Genomic DNA, 15,976 nt, shown 5'->3' on the forward strand with positions numbered 1-15,976 from the left:
CTCGTCCGGAGCGGTTGGCTCTGGGCTGCTGTTCACGGGACGGGTATTGGGTGCTTGTGTCTTCTTCTCTTGTTTTTTGCCGGAGTGGAGGACAACCACTAGAAAACAACCCAGTGGATCACGCCTGTTATCCCAAAACTTTGGGAGGCTGAGGCGGGGGGGATCGCTTGAGCTAAGGAGTTCGAGACCAGTCTTGCCAACATAGCACTCCCACCCCCGCCAACCCTCATGTATACCAAAAATAAATAAATAAGCAAATAAATAAGTAAAACAAGTGGTACCCAGAGGCTGGGGAGGAGAGTGGGGAGTGTTTATCGGGAACGGACCTTCAGTTTGGGAGGATGAGAACGTTTTGGAGATGACGGTGGTGATGGTTGCACAACATGGTGAATGTACCTGATACCACTGAGCTGTATACTAAACTTCATATTAAAATGGCTACACCCCGCGCGGTGGCTCACACCTGTCTTCCCAGTACTTTGGGAGGCCAAGGCAGGAGTTCGCTTGAGCCTAGGAGTTCAAGACCAGTCAGGGCAACATAGTGAGACCCTGTCTCGAAAAAATAAAATACTAAAAAGGTAAATTTTATGTATATTTCCTCATATAGTTGTTTGTTTTCAGAGACAGGGTCTCGCTCTATCGCCCAGGTTAGAGTGCAGTGGCATAATCACAGCTCCACTGCAATCCGGATCTCCCAGCCTCAAGAGAATCCTCCCACCTCAGCCTCCCAAAGAGCCAGGATTACAAGTGTGAACCACGCCACAGGGCCTAGCCATTTTAATATGCAGTTTAGTATACAGTTCAGAGACATTAAGTACATTCCCAAGTACTTGGGACTGAAGGTATGTGCCACCACGTCCAGTTAATTTCTTTCTTTGTAGGTAACATCTCACTATGTTGCCCAGGCTGGTCTCAAACTCCTGGCCTCAAGCAGTCCTCCTGCCTCAGCTTCCCAAAGTGCTGGGACTACAGGCATGAACCGCACCCCCATCTCGTCCTAACGGTGTTCAAAAGAGCTAAAAAGAAGCAGTCTTCCCATGCCTAGTACCAGGTTTGACTCCTCCTCATCGTGCTGTCAGCGGTGTAACTTTGGGCAGGTCACTTAATGCCTCTGCCTCAGTTTCCGCATCTGTATAATAAAGGATGACAATTTTTTTTTTTTTGAGATGGAGTCTTGCTCTGTCGCCCAGGCTGGAGTGCAGTAGCGTGATCTCAGCTCACTGCAAGCTCCGCCTCCCAGGTTTATGCCATTCTCCTGCCTCAGTCTCCTGAGTCGCTGGGACTACAGGCGCCCGCCACCACACCCGGCTAATTTTTTGTATTTGTAGTAGAGATGGAGTTTCACCATGTTAGCCAGGATGGTGTTGATCTTCTGACCTTGTGATCTGCCCGCCTCGGCCTCCCAAAGTGCTGGGATTACAGGCTTGAGCCACCGCGCCTGGCCAGCAAATTTTTTGCTTTTTTTTTTTTTGAAAAGGAGTCTGGCTCTGTCGCCCAGGCTGGAGTGCAGTGGCCGGATCTCAGCTCACTACAAGCTCCGCCTCCCAGGTTCACGCCATTCTCCTGCCTGAGCCTCCCGAGTAGCTGGGACTACAGGCGCCCGCCACCTCACCTGGCTAGTTTTTTGTATTTTTTTAGTAGAGACGGGGTTTCACCGTGTTAGCCAGGATGGTCTTGATCTCCTGACCTCGTGATCCACCCATCTCGGCCTCCCAAAGTGCTGGGATTACAGGCTTGAGCCACCGCGCCCGGCTAGCAATTTTTTTTTTTTTTTTTTTTTTTTTGAGATGGAGTCTTGCTCTGTGCCCAGGCTGGAGTGCAGTGGCACGATCTCAGCTCACTGCAAGCTCCGCCTCCTGGGTTCACGCCATTCTCCTGCCTCAGCCTCCGGAGTAGCTGGGACTACAGGCGCCCGTCACCACACCCGGCTAATTTTTTGTATTTTTTAGTAGAGACGGGGTTTCACCATGTTAGCCAGGATGGTCTCGATCTCCTGACCTCGTGATCCACCCGTCTCGGCCTCCCAAAGTGCTAGGATTACAGGCGTGAGCCACCGCGCCCGGCCAGCAAATTTTTTAAACAGAGATGGAGTCTCACTATGGTTCCTAGATAGGTCTTGAACTCCTCGGCTCAAGTGACCCTCCCACTTCAGCCTCCCAAAGTGCTGGGATTTCAGGCGTGAGCCACCACACCCAGCCAGGTGGCCAGATGACACATTTTAGTGTGTGGCTGGTGGAACAGTTCCACAAAGGAAAACTTGGTTTCATCTCCAGACCAAATTATCCTTCCAATTTCTAGTTTCCTCTGCAGCTTCCCTTAGATCATCAGGCTCTGCCAACCCTTTTCTTCTAGAAAATGCTGAAAGGTAGCAAGTCAATGAACAAAAAGCAAATACTAACCAAAGAGCTTGAAAACAGATGATTTTGGCTTGGCAACTGCATGTTTCTTAGACAAGGAAAACTCTTCTATGGCAGGCATGCATTGCACAAAGGAGGCACTCTTCACTTTGCTGGGGAATGGACTTCCTTAGCCTTTTTTTTTCTTTTTTGAGATGGAGTTTCGCTCTTAGTGCCCAGGTCCACTGCATCCTCCGCCACCTGGCTTCAAGCGATTCTCCTGCCTCAGCCTTCCGAGTAGCTGGGATTACAGGCGCCCACCACCATGCCCGGCTAATTTTTGTATTTTTAGTAGAGATGGGGTTTCACCATGTTGGTCAGGCTGGTCTCGAACTCCTGACCTCGGGTGATCCACCCACTGCAGCCTACCAAAGTGCTGGGATTACAGGCATGAGCCACCGCGCCCAGCCTTCCTTAGCCTTTTCTACAGGTAAAATTATGCACATACTCATGGTGCAGAAAATATATCTAAGAAGTACTGCCATTGATACTCAAAAGCATGTGAGTGCCTACTTTGTGGTAGGTACTCTGTTGGGGGTACAGTGGTGAGTAGACAATGTATGTTTACATAGTTTACATGAGCCCGTCTGTGACGGGTTCATAAATCCTTTGGCACTCCTGCTTTTAAAAGGCGAAGGCAGGCCGGGTGCGGTGGTTCACGCCTGTAATCCCAGCACTTTGGGAGGCTGACATGGGCGGATCACGAGGTCAGGAGATCGAGACCATCCTGGCTAACACGGTGAAACCCCGTCTCTACTAAAAATGCAAAAAATTAGCTGGGCGTGGCGGCGGGCACCTGTAGTCCCAGCTACTTGGGAGGCTGAGGCAGGAGAATGGCGTGAACCCGGGAGGCGGAGCTTGCAGTGAGCCGAGATCGCGCCACTGCACTCCAGCCTGGGCGACAGAGCAAGACTCCGTCTCACAAAAAAAAAAAAAAAACGAAGGCAAATTCTGCTCCCCTTAAGTGTGGGTGAACTTAAGGCATGGTGCAGTGGATCATACCTGTAATCGCCACACTTTGGGACGCCACACTGGGAGGACCGCTTGAGCCCAGGAGATCAAGACCAGCCTGCACAACATAGTGAGACCCAGTCACTACAAAAATAAAAGTTAGTCCCGGTGTGGTGGCTCCCACCTGTAATCCCAGCATTTTGGGAGGCCAAGGCAGGCAGATCACTTGAGGTGAGGAGTTCAAGACCAGCCTGGCCAACAAGGCGAAGCCTCGTCTCTACTAAAAATACAGAAATCTGGCCGGGAGCAATACGCCTGTAATCCCAGCACTTTGGGAGGCTGAGGCGGGCAGATCACGAGATCAAGAGATTGAGACCATCCTGGCCAACGTGGTAAAACCCTGTCTCTATTAAAAATATAAAAATTAGCTAGGCATGGTGGTGGGCACCTGTAGTCCCAGCTGCTCGGGAGGCTGAGGCAGGAGAATTGCTTGAACCTGGGAGGTGGAGGTTGCAGTGAGCCGAGATCGCGCCACTGCACTCTAGCCTGGGCAACAGAGCAAGACACCATCTCAAAAAAAAAAAAAAATCAGCCGGGCATGATGGCACGCACCTGTAATCCCAGCTACCCGGGAGGCTGAGGCAGGAGAATCACTTGAACCAGGGAGGCAGAGGTTGCAGAGAGCCGAGATGGCCTCACTGCACTCCAGCCTGGGTAATGCAGCAAGACTCTGTCTCAAAAACAAAAAAAGATTTAAAAATAAGAAATTAGGTGGGCCTGGTGTTGTGCCTGGTGGTGTGCTCTTGTAGTCCCATCTACTCTGGAGGCTGAGGTGGGAGAATCACTTGAGCCCAGGAGTGCAATGGGTGATGTTGGCTCACTGCAATCTCCGCCTCCCGGGTTCAAGTGATTCTCCTGCCTCAGCTTCCCGAGTAGCTGGGATTACAGGCACCTGCCCCTATGCCTGGCTAATTTTTGTATTTTTAGTAGAGACGAGGTTTTGCCATGTTGCCCAGGCTGGTCCCGAACTCCTGACGTCAGGTGATATGCCTGCCTCAGCCTCCCAAAGCGCTGGGATTACAGGTGTGAGCCACTATGCCTGGCAGTATGTTTTTTTCTTACATATGCATTTTTACAATAAAGTTTACAAATTAGGCACAGTAAGAGATTAACAGCAATAACTAATAGAACAATTATAACAATATACTGTAATAAAAGTTATGAGGATGTGACGTCTGGTGGTGTGTCTGTGTCTCTCTCTCAAATTTTCTTCATTATGTAATATTTTCCAACCATAATTGACCATGGGTAACTGAAACAGTGGAAAGTGAAACTGGGGGTCGGGGGGTATACTGTGTTTGGAAGCAGTCTTCACAGATGCAATCAAGATGAAGTCAAAGTGAACGAGAGTAGACCCTAAATCAATGACTGATGTCCTCATTAGAAGAAGGAAATTATGGCCAGGCTCAGTGGCTCACGCCTGTAATCCCAGCACTTTCGGAGGCCAAGGCGGGCAGATGCATTACCCGAGGTCAGGAGTTCGAGACCAGCCTGAACAACATGGTGAAACCCCATCTCTAATACTAAAAATACAAAATTGGTCGGCATGGTGGCGGCAATCCCCAGCACGGGAGGCTGAGGCAGGAGAATCGCTTGAAACCGGGAGGTGGAGGTTGTGCTGAGCAGAGATCTCGCCATTGCACTCCAGCCTGGGCGCAACAAGTGAAACTCTTATCTCAAAAAAAAAAAAAAAGAAGTTATTCGATTTTTAAATTATTATTATTATTTATTGTTATTATTATTGTTATTATTGAGACGGAGTCTTGCTCTGTCACCCAGGCTGGAGTGCAGTGGCGCAGTCTCGGCTCACTGCAAGCTCCGCCTCCCAGGTTCACGCCATTCTGCCTCAGCCTCCCGCCATCACGCCTAGCTAATTTTTTGTATTTTTTAGTAGAGATGGTGTTTCACCGTGTTAGCCAGGATGGTCTCGATCTCCTGACCTCGTGATCCGCCTACCTCGGCCTCCCAAAGTGCTGGGATTACAGGTGTGAGCCACCGCACCCAGCCAATTATTTTTTTAACAGGGTCTCACTCTTGTCACCCAGGCTGGAGTGGAGTGGTTGCATCACACCTCACTGTAGCTTTAGTCTCCCAGGCTCACCTTAGCCTCCTATCTGGTAGTACAGATCCACACCACCACATCGGGCGACTTTTTTGTTTTTCTGTAGAGATGGGGTCTCACTATGTTGCCCAGTCTGGTCTTGAACTCCTGGGCTCAAGCAATTCTCCCATCTCTGCCTCCCAAAGTGCTGGGATTACAAGCATGAGCCAGCAGGCCTGGCCTCCGCTGGTCTATTTCTGAGCCTCTGAGTGAGGGAGAGGGAAACCAGCGGCACCACACCAACCCTGGCAGCAGAGACGGTTACACGAGGCTCCCGGGCTGAGCTGCAGCGTGGCCTGTGTTGTGCTTCCAGGGGTAGACTTTTTTCTTTTTCTTTTTGAGACAAGGCTCACACTGTCACTCAGGCTGGGAGCGTAGTGGCACAATCATGGCTTACTGCAGCCTCAAACTCCCAGGCTTATGATCCTCCCGCCTCCTCCTCCAGAGTAGCCGAGACTATAGGCGTGCACCACTGTGCTCAGCTAATTTTTAAAATTGTTTTTAGAGGGCCAGGCACGGTGGCTCACGCCTGTAATCCCAGCACTTTGGAAGGCTGAGGACGGAGGATCACCTGAGATCAGAAGTTCGAGACCAGCCTGGTCAAAATGGTGAAATGCCATCTCTACTAAAAAAATACAAAAATTAGGCAGCATGGATGCACATGCCTGTAATCCCAGCTACCCGGGAGGCTGAGGCATGAGAATTGCTTGAACTCAGAAGAGGGGAGATTGCAGTGAGCTGAGCCTGGGCAGCAGAGTGAGACTCTGTCTCAAAAAAAAGCCAGGTGCAGCAGCTCACGCCTGTAATCCTAGCACTTTGGGAGGCTGGAGAGGCAGCAGACCTGGAGGTCAGGAGTTCAAGACCAGCCTAGCCCATGGTAAAACCCTGTCTCTACTAAAAATGCTGTGGCCTAGCCAGGCTGCAGTGGCAGGCACCTGTAATCCCAGCTACCTGAGGTTGAGGCAGGAGAATCACTTGAGCCCAGGAGTTAAGGTTGCAGTGAGCCAAGATTGCACCACTGCACTCCAACCTTAAATGACAGAGTGGGGAGATCCTTGTCTGAAAAAAAAAAAATTATATGTATTTTTTTTTTTCTCATCAGAATAGCCCAGGCTGGTTCCCAACACCTGCCTGGAGCAATCCTTCTGCCTTGGCCTCCCAAAATGCTGGGATTACAGGCATGAGCCACTGTGCTCGGCCCAGGGGTAAACTTTAATTTCCATCAAAACCCTTTCTGAAAAAACGTGACTTCATTTTAAGGCCAAATTTATAGTTTCCGTGAAATTATAAGTTTTATGGGTTCATTGCATTTCTATTGATATTGACATTAGTGCATAACTATGAAAATGAAAAATGTTCCGCCGCACAGCCCCTCTTTGAGGAAGCCTGACGTGGCTGGGGAGAGAGGCTGCCTGAGCCCGGAGACTGGGCCGAGACTAACCCCTCCCTTGCTGTCGAGATAGCCTCAACGTTTCTAGGCCTCAGTTTTCTTATCTCGCAGGCTTGGGGGAGGTTGGATGAGATAATGTAGGAAAGCTGTGCCTTTATTTTCCTGAGGGGTTATCTTAACAGAATGAAAAGTATTTCCAAGTAGGCCAACCAGTTTCTGAGCATGGGGATTTCATGTCTTTGAGGAAGAGGCCCAGATCCGGGAAGTGCCCAGTCCCTGAGCCTGGGAGCCATGAACCGAGCGGTAGAGATCCAGGGTGACCCTTCCGGGGCCCAGGCAGGTGAGATCTCTAGTGGGGTGACTCCGACTGTAGCCTGGGAACCTCATGCTGGCCTGGAGAGGACTGAGACTCTGACCTCACCAGCCTGTCCGCCGTGGGCCAGCCTTGGCGGGTTTGTAGACTTTCAGGACCTATCACAGGGGGCTGAGGCAGGAGGATCGCTTGAGTCCAGAAGTTCAAGACCAGCCTGGGCAACATAGCATTTCTTTTTTTTTTTTTGAGATGGAGTCTGGCTCTGTTGCCCAGGCTGGAGTGCAGTGGCCGGATCTCAGCTCACTGCAAGCTCCGCCTCCCGGGTTTACGCCATTCTTCTGCCTCAGCCTCCCGAGTAGCTGGGACTACAGGCGCCCGCCACCTCACCTGGCTAGTTTTTTTGTATTTTTTAGTAGAGATGGGGTTTCACCGTGTTCGCCAGGATGGTCTCGATCTCCTGACCTCGTGATCCGCCCGTCTCGGCCTCCCAAAGTGCTGGGATTACAGGCTTGAGCCACCGCGCCCGGCCTTTTTTTTTTTTTTTTGAGACAGAGTCTCACTCTTCTCTGTTGCCCAGGCTAGAGTGCAGAGGTGCAATCTCAGCTCACTGCAACCTCGCCTCCCAGGTTCAAGCAATTCTCCCACCTCAAGCCTCCTGAGTAGCTGGGACTACAGGCGCACACGGCCACACCTGGCTAATTTTTGTATTTTTAGTCGAGACGGGGTTTCACGATGTTGCCCAGGCTGGTCTTGAACTCCTGGCCTCAAGTGGTCCGCCTGCATCGGCCTCCCAAAGTGCTATGATTACAGGTGTGAGCCACCATGCCCAGCCTAGCATCTCTTTTTCTCATCTCTAGAAAAAAAAAAATGTATTACTTGGGAGTGCTAGTGTGTGCCATAGCCCCAGATATGTGGGAGGCAGAGGCAGGAGGATTACTTGAGCCCAAGAGGTCTAGGATGCAGTGAGCCATGATTGCACCACTGCACTCCAGCCTGGGCAACAGAGCAAGTTGCTGTCTCAAAAAAGAAAAAAACAAAACAAAACAAAAAAGCAAAGTTTAGGCCGGGCACAGTGACTCATGCCTGTAATCCCAGCACACTGGGAGGCTGAGGCAGGCAGATTACTTGACGTCAGGAGTTCGAGACCAGCCTGGCCAACATGGTAAAACCCCGTCTTTACTGAAAGAAGAAAAAAAAAATTAGCTGGGCATGGTGGCATGTGCCTGTAATCCCAGCTACTTGGGAGGCTAAGGCAGGAGAATCACTTGAACCAGGTGGCGGATGGTGGAGGTTGCAGTGAGCCGAAATCGCACCACTGCACTCCAACCCGGGTGGCAGAGCAAGACTCTGTTTCAAAAAAAAACTATTGAGACTTCAGTCTGGGCAACATGGCGAAACCCCTTCTCTGCTAAAATTACCCAAAACTGGCCAAGCGTAGTGCTGTGTGCCTATAGTCCCAGCTACTCCAGGGTGACTGAAGCAGGGAGGATCCCTTGAGCCCAGGAGGTCAAGGCTGCAGTGAGCCGTGATTGCGCCACTGCACTCCAGCCTGGGCCACAGAGACCCTGCCTCAGGGAAAAAAAAAAAAAAAAATTTATTCAGACGTGAACAGATACTTGTACACACATGTTTATAGCAGCACTATTCACAATAGCCAAAAGGTGGAAGCAGGCCAAATGTCCATCATGGATAAACCAAATGTGGTCTGTCCATATAGCAGAATACTATACAGCCTTAAGAAGGAAGGAAATTGCAGGACACGGTGGTTCACGCCTGTAATCCCAGCACCTTGGGAGGCCGAGGCGGGTGGATCATGAGGTCAGGAGATTGAGACCATCCTGGCCAACATGGTGAAACCCCATCTCTAATTTAAGCAATACAAAAATTAGCTGGGCGTGGTGGTGCATGCCTGTAATCCCAGCTACTGAGGAGGCTGAGGCAGGAGAATTGCTTGAATCAGGGAGTCGGAGGTTGTAGTGAGCCGAGATTGCACCACTGCACTCCAGCCTGGAGACAGAGCGAGACTCCATCTCAAAAAAAAAAAAAGAAGGAAATTGACACCTGCTACCACATGGATGAACCTTGAGGACATTAAGCTAAGTGAAATAAGCCAGTCACAAAAAGGACACATATCGTATACATTCACTTACATGGGGCATCTAGCGTCAAACCCATAGAGAGAGAAAGTAGAATGGTGGGTGCCAGGGGCTGGGGCTGGGAATGGGGAGTTACTTGTTCAATGGGTGGAAAGTTTCAGTGTGGAAAATTAGAAAGTTCTGGAGATTATGTGTGCTATGTACCCACAAAAATTAAAAATAAAAAAAATTATTGTCTAGGCACAGTGGCTCAGGCCTATAATCCCAGCACTGTGGGGGGCCGTGGTGGAAGAATTATTTCATTCCAGGAGTTTGAGATCAGCATGGGCAAAATAGTGAGACGCTTGACTCTACAAAAAATTTTTAAAAAAATATTGCACTGGAGATGTTCAGTTGAGGGGAAAAAAATAAAAATTAATTAAAAATTAACTGGGTGTGGTGGTGCACGCCTTTAGTCCCAGGTACTCAGGAGGCTGAGGCAGGAGGATAGCTTGACCCTGGAAGGTTGGGGCTGCAGCAAGCCAGGATCGAGCCACTGCACTCCAGTCTGGGCAACAGAGTGAGACCTTGTCTCCAGAAAAGTTAAATTGGCCAGGCGCAGTGGCTCACGCCTGTAATCCCAGCACTTTGGGAGGCCGAGCTGGGCGGATCACCTGAAGGTAGGAGTTCAACACCAGCCTAGACAACATGGCGAAAACCCATCTTTACAAAAAATACCAGAATGTTAGTTGTGTGTGGTGGCGTGACCCTGTAGTCCCAGCTTCTTGGGAGGCTGAGACAGGAGAAGCACTTGAACCCAGGGTGGGGATGGAGATTGCAGTGAGCCGAGATCACACTACTGCACTCTAGCCTGAGTGACAGAGTGATACTCTGTCTCAGGAAAAAAAAAAAAAAAGGTAAATTAAAAATATAGGGCGTAGGGTGAAAAAATAAACTAAAAATATAATTAATAAAATTTAAAAGTCTAACATTTAAAAAAGCAAAATAGTTTGGGAGATAGTGGTGGCTGCACCACGGTGAGAATGTGTTTAATGCCAATATACCATATGCACTAACGTGGTTAAGATGGTACATTTGGCCGGGCGCTGGGGAGCTCATCCTTAGCCTTAGAAGAGATCATGACGAGGAGGTTTCAGCACTCATCCTGGTCGGTGAACTGCCTTACTGTGGCACAAAAAATTGTTGGCATCATAGTCCAGCTAGGGGAGGCTGGGAGGCAGGAGAATGGTGTACTCGGGGCAGAGCTTGCAGTGGGCTGAAGCCATCACTCCAGCTCTGGGCGAGCAGAGCAAGACTGTCTCCAAAAAAAAAAAAAAAAAAAAGGTACATTTGACGCATATAGTGTACTTTACCATAATATTAAGCATTTTTGTTTGTTTGTTTTTTGTTTTTAGACGGAGTCTCCTCTGGCTCCAGGCTGGACATGCAGTGGTGCTGTAGGCACGAGCTCACGTGCTCTGGCCTCCTGGGTTCACGCCATCTGCCTCTACAGCGCCTCCCAGTAGCTGGGACTGGGCGTGCCTCGCCACCACGCCTCGGCTATTGCATTTTTAGTAGTAGAGAGACTGTAAGCAGCTGTGAATGGCTTAACTCCTGACCTCAGTGATCCCACCTCGGCTCCTCCTAGTGCTGGGATTACAGTGAGACACTGCACCCCGCCAATATTAAGCATTTTTTAACTTTTTTTTAGCTGGAGCCCCACTTCAGGTCTAGGTGGAGTGCAAGTGTTTTATCTCTGTCTCACTGCAACCTCCGGCCCAGGGTTCAAGCAGCCTTCTGCCTCAGCCTCCTGAGTAGCTGGGATTATAGGTGCGAGCCACCATGCCCTGCTAATTTTTGTATTTTTAGTAGAGACAGGGTTTCACCATGTTGGTCAGGCTAGCCTCAAACTCCTGACCTCATGATCTCCCCTCACCAGCCTCCCAAAGTGCTAGGATTACAGGTGGCCAATCGCTACCAGGCTTTTAGCCAAATTTTAAAGAAAAAATAATTGAAAGTCGGATTTTGGTTGTAGTTCTCTCTCAGGGTAGCCTTTTTCTTTTTTTTTGAGACAGGGTCTCATTAGGCTAAGTTCAGGGCCAGAGAGTGCAGTGGCACACCTCTGCTCACTGCAACCTCCTCACTGGTCTGTAAATGGTTCTCCTGCCTCAGCCTCCCTAGTAGCTGATATTACAGGCGCACACCACTATGCCCAGCTAATAATATTTTTGTGTGTATATTTTAGGTGGAGAGGGGGTTCCACCACGTTGGCCAGCTGGCCTCGAATTCCTGACTTCAGGTGATCCGCCCACCTCAGCCTCCCAAATGCTGCTGGATTAAATGGGAGTGCCACTGCTCCTGCCATTCGTTGGGCAACCCTCGGCTCATGAATTGACCCCAGAGTTCTTTCTCAAGTGGCGTGCGGCTGGAGTGGAGCCAGTGTGTTGGCCCTGCTTGAAAGCGGAAACCTGGGAGCAGGAATCTTGTTAAGGCACAACTGAGCCGAGGCACCTCAGTGATACCCCGGCCTTTCAAAAAGTTGAACTGGGCTTGCTTTACGCATTTCTTTCTAAAAATTCCTTGCTACAGTGGGGAAGCCCAAAGCAAAGCCCAGCAAGTTTCCAGTGACCAGCCATTTCTCCAGGATGTTCTACATAAACCTGTCTGTGTCCAAGCTCACAGGCATTTGGAAGCAAGAAAATCCATGGATTCAAAGGGTCCAGTGGTGGGCTAGGATGCAGCATCACTTGTAATCCCAACACTGTGGAGCTCGCCAGATCACTCCTTGAAGCCAGGAGTCTCCAGATAAGCCTGGCCAACATGGCAAAACCCCATCTACTAAAATACAACCTGAAGGCCACAGGCGATCAATCCAATGAGGCTTGACTCCGGGAGAGCCTGTTGCAGTGAGCTGATCATTTTCATCTGATTCCAGTTTCAGTAATAGGAGCAAGACCTGTCTCAACAAAATAAAACAAAATAAAATGGCAAAACCCAACTGCAAAAGCCCCAAACCATCTGGAACTCCCTGTTTCATTTGACCATGCTGGCTTCCTCCTGGTTTTCCCTGCCGCCTTCTGCCTTCAGCCAAAGGCACTTTTTTTTTTTTCTTTTTTTTTTGTAGAGACAGAGTCTCACTCTGTCACCCAAGCTGGAGTGTGTAGTGGTACCATCTCACCCCTGCAATCTCCACCTCCTGGTCTGGGGTTTATTCTCCTGTCTCAGCCTCTCTTGAGGATTGAGGTGTCTACAGGCACCCACCACCACGCCTCTTCTGACTAATTTTTGTATTTTTATTGAGACAGATTTTGTTAGGCCAGGCTGGTCTCCAACTCCTGACCTGTGGGTGATCCACCAGCCTGCCCCAGCTAATTTACAGGCATGAGCCATGGCCCAAAATGGCTCTGGCTATTATTTTCATTTACTATTATTATTATTATTATTATTTGTGGAGATGGTGGGGCTGGGGGCATCTTTGCCTTGCTGCCCCCAGCTATCTGAACTGGCCTCAAGCATTTTCTCCTGTACCCTAGGCTCCTGTGGGATGGATTGAGACCCTGTCTCAAAGACTTATTTGACCTTCTTGTAAATTCTGTAGATGTTTATTTTCTTCAAATGTAGAGACTGATGCATGCACAGGAATCAGGAGCTCCCTATTCTTGTTCTTTTTTTTTTTATGACAGAGTCTCCCCTCTGTCACCCAGGCTAGAGGCAGTGTGACCTCAGCTCCACTGCAACCTCCACCTCCCAGGCCTCAAGAGATCCTGAACTTCAGCCTCCCAGCACTTAGCCATAGGTGGAGCCACCACACCTGGCTAATTTTTTTCTGTTTTTTTTTTGAGATGGAGTCTGCTCTGTCACCTGGCTGGAGTGCAGTGTCTGGATCCTGGCCTCACTGCAAGCTCCGCCTCCTGGTTTACTGGCCTCTTTTGCCTGAGTCTCCTGAGTAGCTGGACTACATGCTCACCACCTCACGCCAGTTTTCTTTTTTTTTTTTTTTTGTGGGCTTTAGTAGAGGCACGGGTCTCACCGTGTTACAGGAGGGTCTCTTGCATCTCCTGACCTCGATCCTGCTCCTCGCCTCCCAGTAGCTGATTACAGGGCTTGAGCCACCACTTGGCCTTTTTCTGTATTTTATAGAAAGATGAGTTTCACCTTATGTTAATATATTGGTCTGAACTCTGGCTTCTATGAATCTGCCCACCTCAGCCTTCCAAAGTGTTGGGATAACAGGCATGAGCCACTGCACCTAGCCAAATAGTCCTTATTCAAATGTCAGCTGAACCCCTCAACATCCAAGAGACTTTTGGGCAAGTGTTTTTTTTTCTTTTTTTGAGACCTAGTTTTGATCTTGTCCTCAGACTGGAGTGCAATGCTTGATCTTGGTTCTGCACCTCCTGGTAAACTCCTCTGCCTCACGGGTTCAAGCAATTCTCCTGCCTCAGTTTCCTGAGTAGCTGGGATTACAGGCGCCTGCCACCACTCCCGGCTAATTTTTGTATTTTTAGTAAAGACAGGGTTTCACCATGTTGGGTAGACTGGTCTTGAACTCCTGACCTCTGGTGATCCGCCCGCGTTGGCCTCCCAAAGTGTTGGGATGACAGGTGTGAGCCACCATGCCTGTCTTTTTTTTTTTTTTTTTTGAGAGAGGGTCTTGTACTTTCAGCCAGGCTAGAGTGCAGTGGTGCAGTCACAGCTCAAAGCAGCCTTGACCTCCTGGGTTCAAGGAACCCTCCTGTTTTGGCCTCCCCAGTAGCTGGGGCTACAGGCATGCACCACCATGCCCAGCTAATTTTCTTTTTATTTTTTTGTAGAGACCAGGGTCTCACTATGTTGCCCAGGCTGCCCTCAAACTCCTGGGCTCAAGTCCTCTGCTCAAATCTATTTTCTCCTCTGTTCCTCAGAAGAAGCCATCATGTACCTATAAGTAATGTATTAATTGTTTGGTATTTTTATCGATTTACAGTAGATCCATATGCTATTATAAGAAATAGGCTGGGCTGGGCGCGGTGGCTTACGCCTGTAATCCCAGCACTTTGGGAAGCCAAGGCAGTTCGATCACTTGAGGTCAGGAGTTCAAGACCAGCCTGGCCAACATGGTGAAACCCTATCTCCACTAAAAATACAAACATTGGCCGGACACGGTGGCTCACGCCTTGTAATCCCAGCACTTTGGGAGGCCGAGGTGGGCGGATCACGAGGTCAGGAGATCGAGACCATCCTGGCTAACATGGTGAAACCCCGTCTCTACTAAAATACAAAAAATTAGCTGGGCGTGGTGGCGGGCGCCTGTAGTCCCAGCTACTCGGGAGGCTGCGGCAGGAGAATGGCATGAACCCGGCAGGCAGAGTTTGCAGTGAGCCGAGACCGCACCACTGCACTCCAACCTGGGCAACACAGTAAGACTCCGTCTCCAAAAAAAAAAAAAAAAATTAGCTGGAAGTTGTGGTGGGTGCCTATAATCCCAGCTACTCAGGAGGCTGAAGCAGGAGAATCACTTGTACCCAGGAGGTGGAAGTTGCAGTGAGCTGAGATCTTGCCACTGCACTTCAGCCTGGGCAACAAGAGTGAAACTCCATTCCAAAAAGCAAAACAAAAATAAGAAATAATACACTTTGCCTAGTATCCCCTAATGATGCAAAAGTACAGAATACTATCACAACCAGAATGTTGACACAGATGTAATCCACTAACCTTATTCAGATTTCTTCCATTTTTTTCTGTTTGTTTGTTTTTATTTTTTGTTTTTGAGACAGATTCTCACTCTGTCTTGTCCAGGCTGCAGTGCAGTGGCACGATCTTGGCTCACTGCATCCTCCACCTCCTGGGTTTAAGTGATTCTCCTGCCTCAGCCTCCCAAGTAGCTGGGATTACAGGTGCACGCCAGCACGCCCGGCTAATTTTGTATTTTTAGTAGAGATGGGGTTTTGCCACATCGGCCAGGCTGGTCTTGAACTCCTGACCTCAGGTGATCTGCCTGCCTCAGCCTCCCAAAGTGCTGGGATTACAGGTGTGAGCCACTGTGTCTGGCCGGATTTCCTCAGTTTTATTTGTCCCATTTGGTTCATTTACGTCTTTAAATGGACATGCTGCACTCCACAGACCCTTCTGCAGTTTTCTTCACCCACAATGAGGTTTTCCAGATCTATCCATTCTGGTACGTGCTGTTTTGGTTCATACATTGCATAAATATACCACAATTTCTTATTCATTTCACATTGGTATAAAAGTAGGTTGTGTTGGGTTTTTTTCAGTGTTATAAATAGTATTACAGTGAAGACTCTTATGCTTGTCTCTATGAGCTATAGTTTAGAGAATATGACTGAAAGTGGGATTTCCAGGTCATAGGATATCTGCATTCCAATTTATTAGACATTAACAAGTTGTTCTCCAAAGTATCTCCACCAATTTACACTCCCTCCAGCAGCGTGGGAAGATTGCTGTTTCTTCTTATCAGCTGTGCGTGAAAGGTATCGTGTTGTTGGAATTTGCATTTCTCTGATGTAAGTAGATGTCTGATTCAAGCAGAAAATGAAATTTTATTAAAAGGATCTAAAATCTCGAGGAGGGCTAGAAAACCAGGCTCAAAGCTATGCAGACAGAAACGTACTAATCAGGCCACAGCTGCTGGGCAGAGAGGACACTGTCCCACTGCTGACTGCCAGATGTGACAGCTCAAGATGCAGACAA

Source organism: Papio anubis, chromosome 4 (genome assembly GCF_008728515.1).
Source record: "Papio anubis isolate 15944 chromosome 4, Panubis1.0, whole genome shotgun sequence".
NCBI lineage: Eukaryota > Metazoa > Chordata > Mammalia > Primates > Cercopithecidae > Papio > Papio anubis.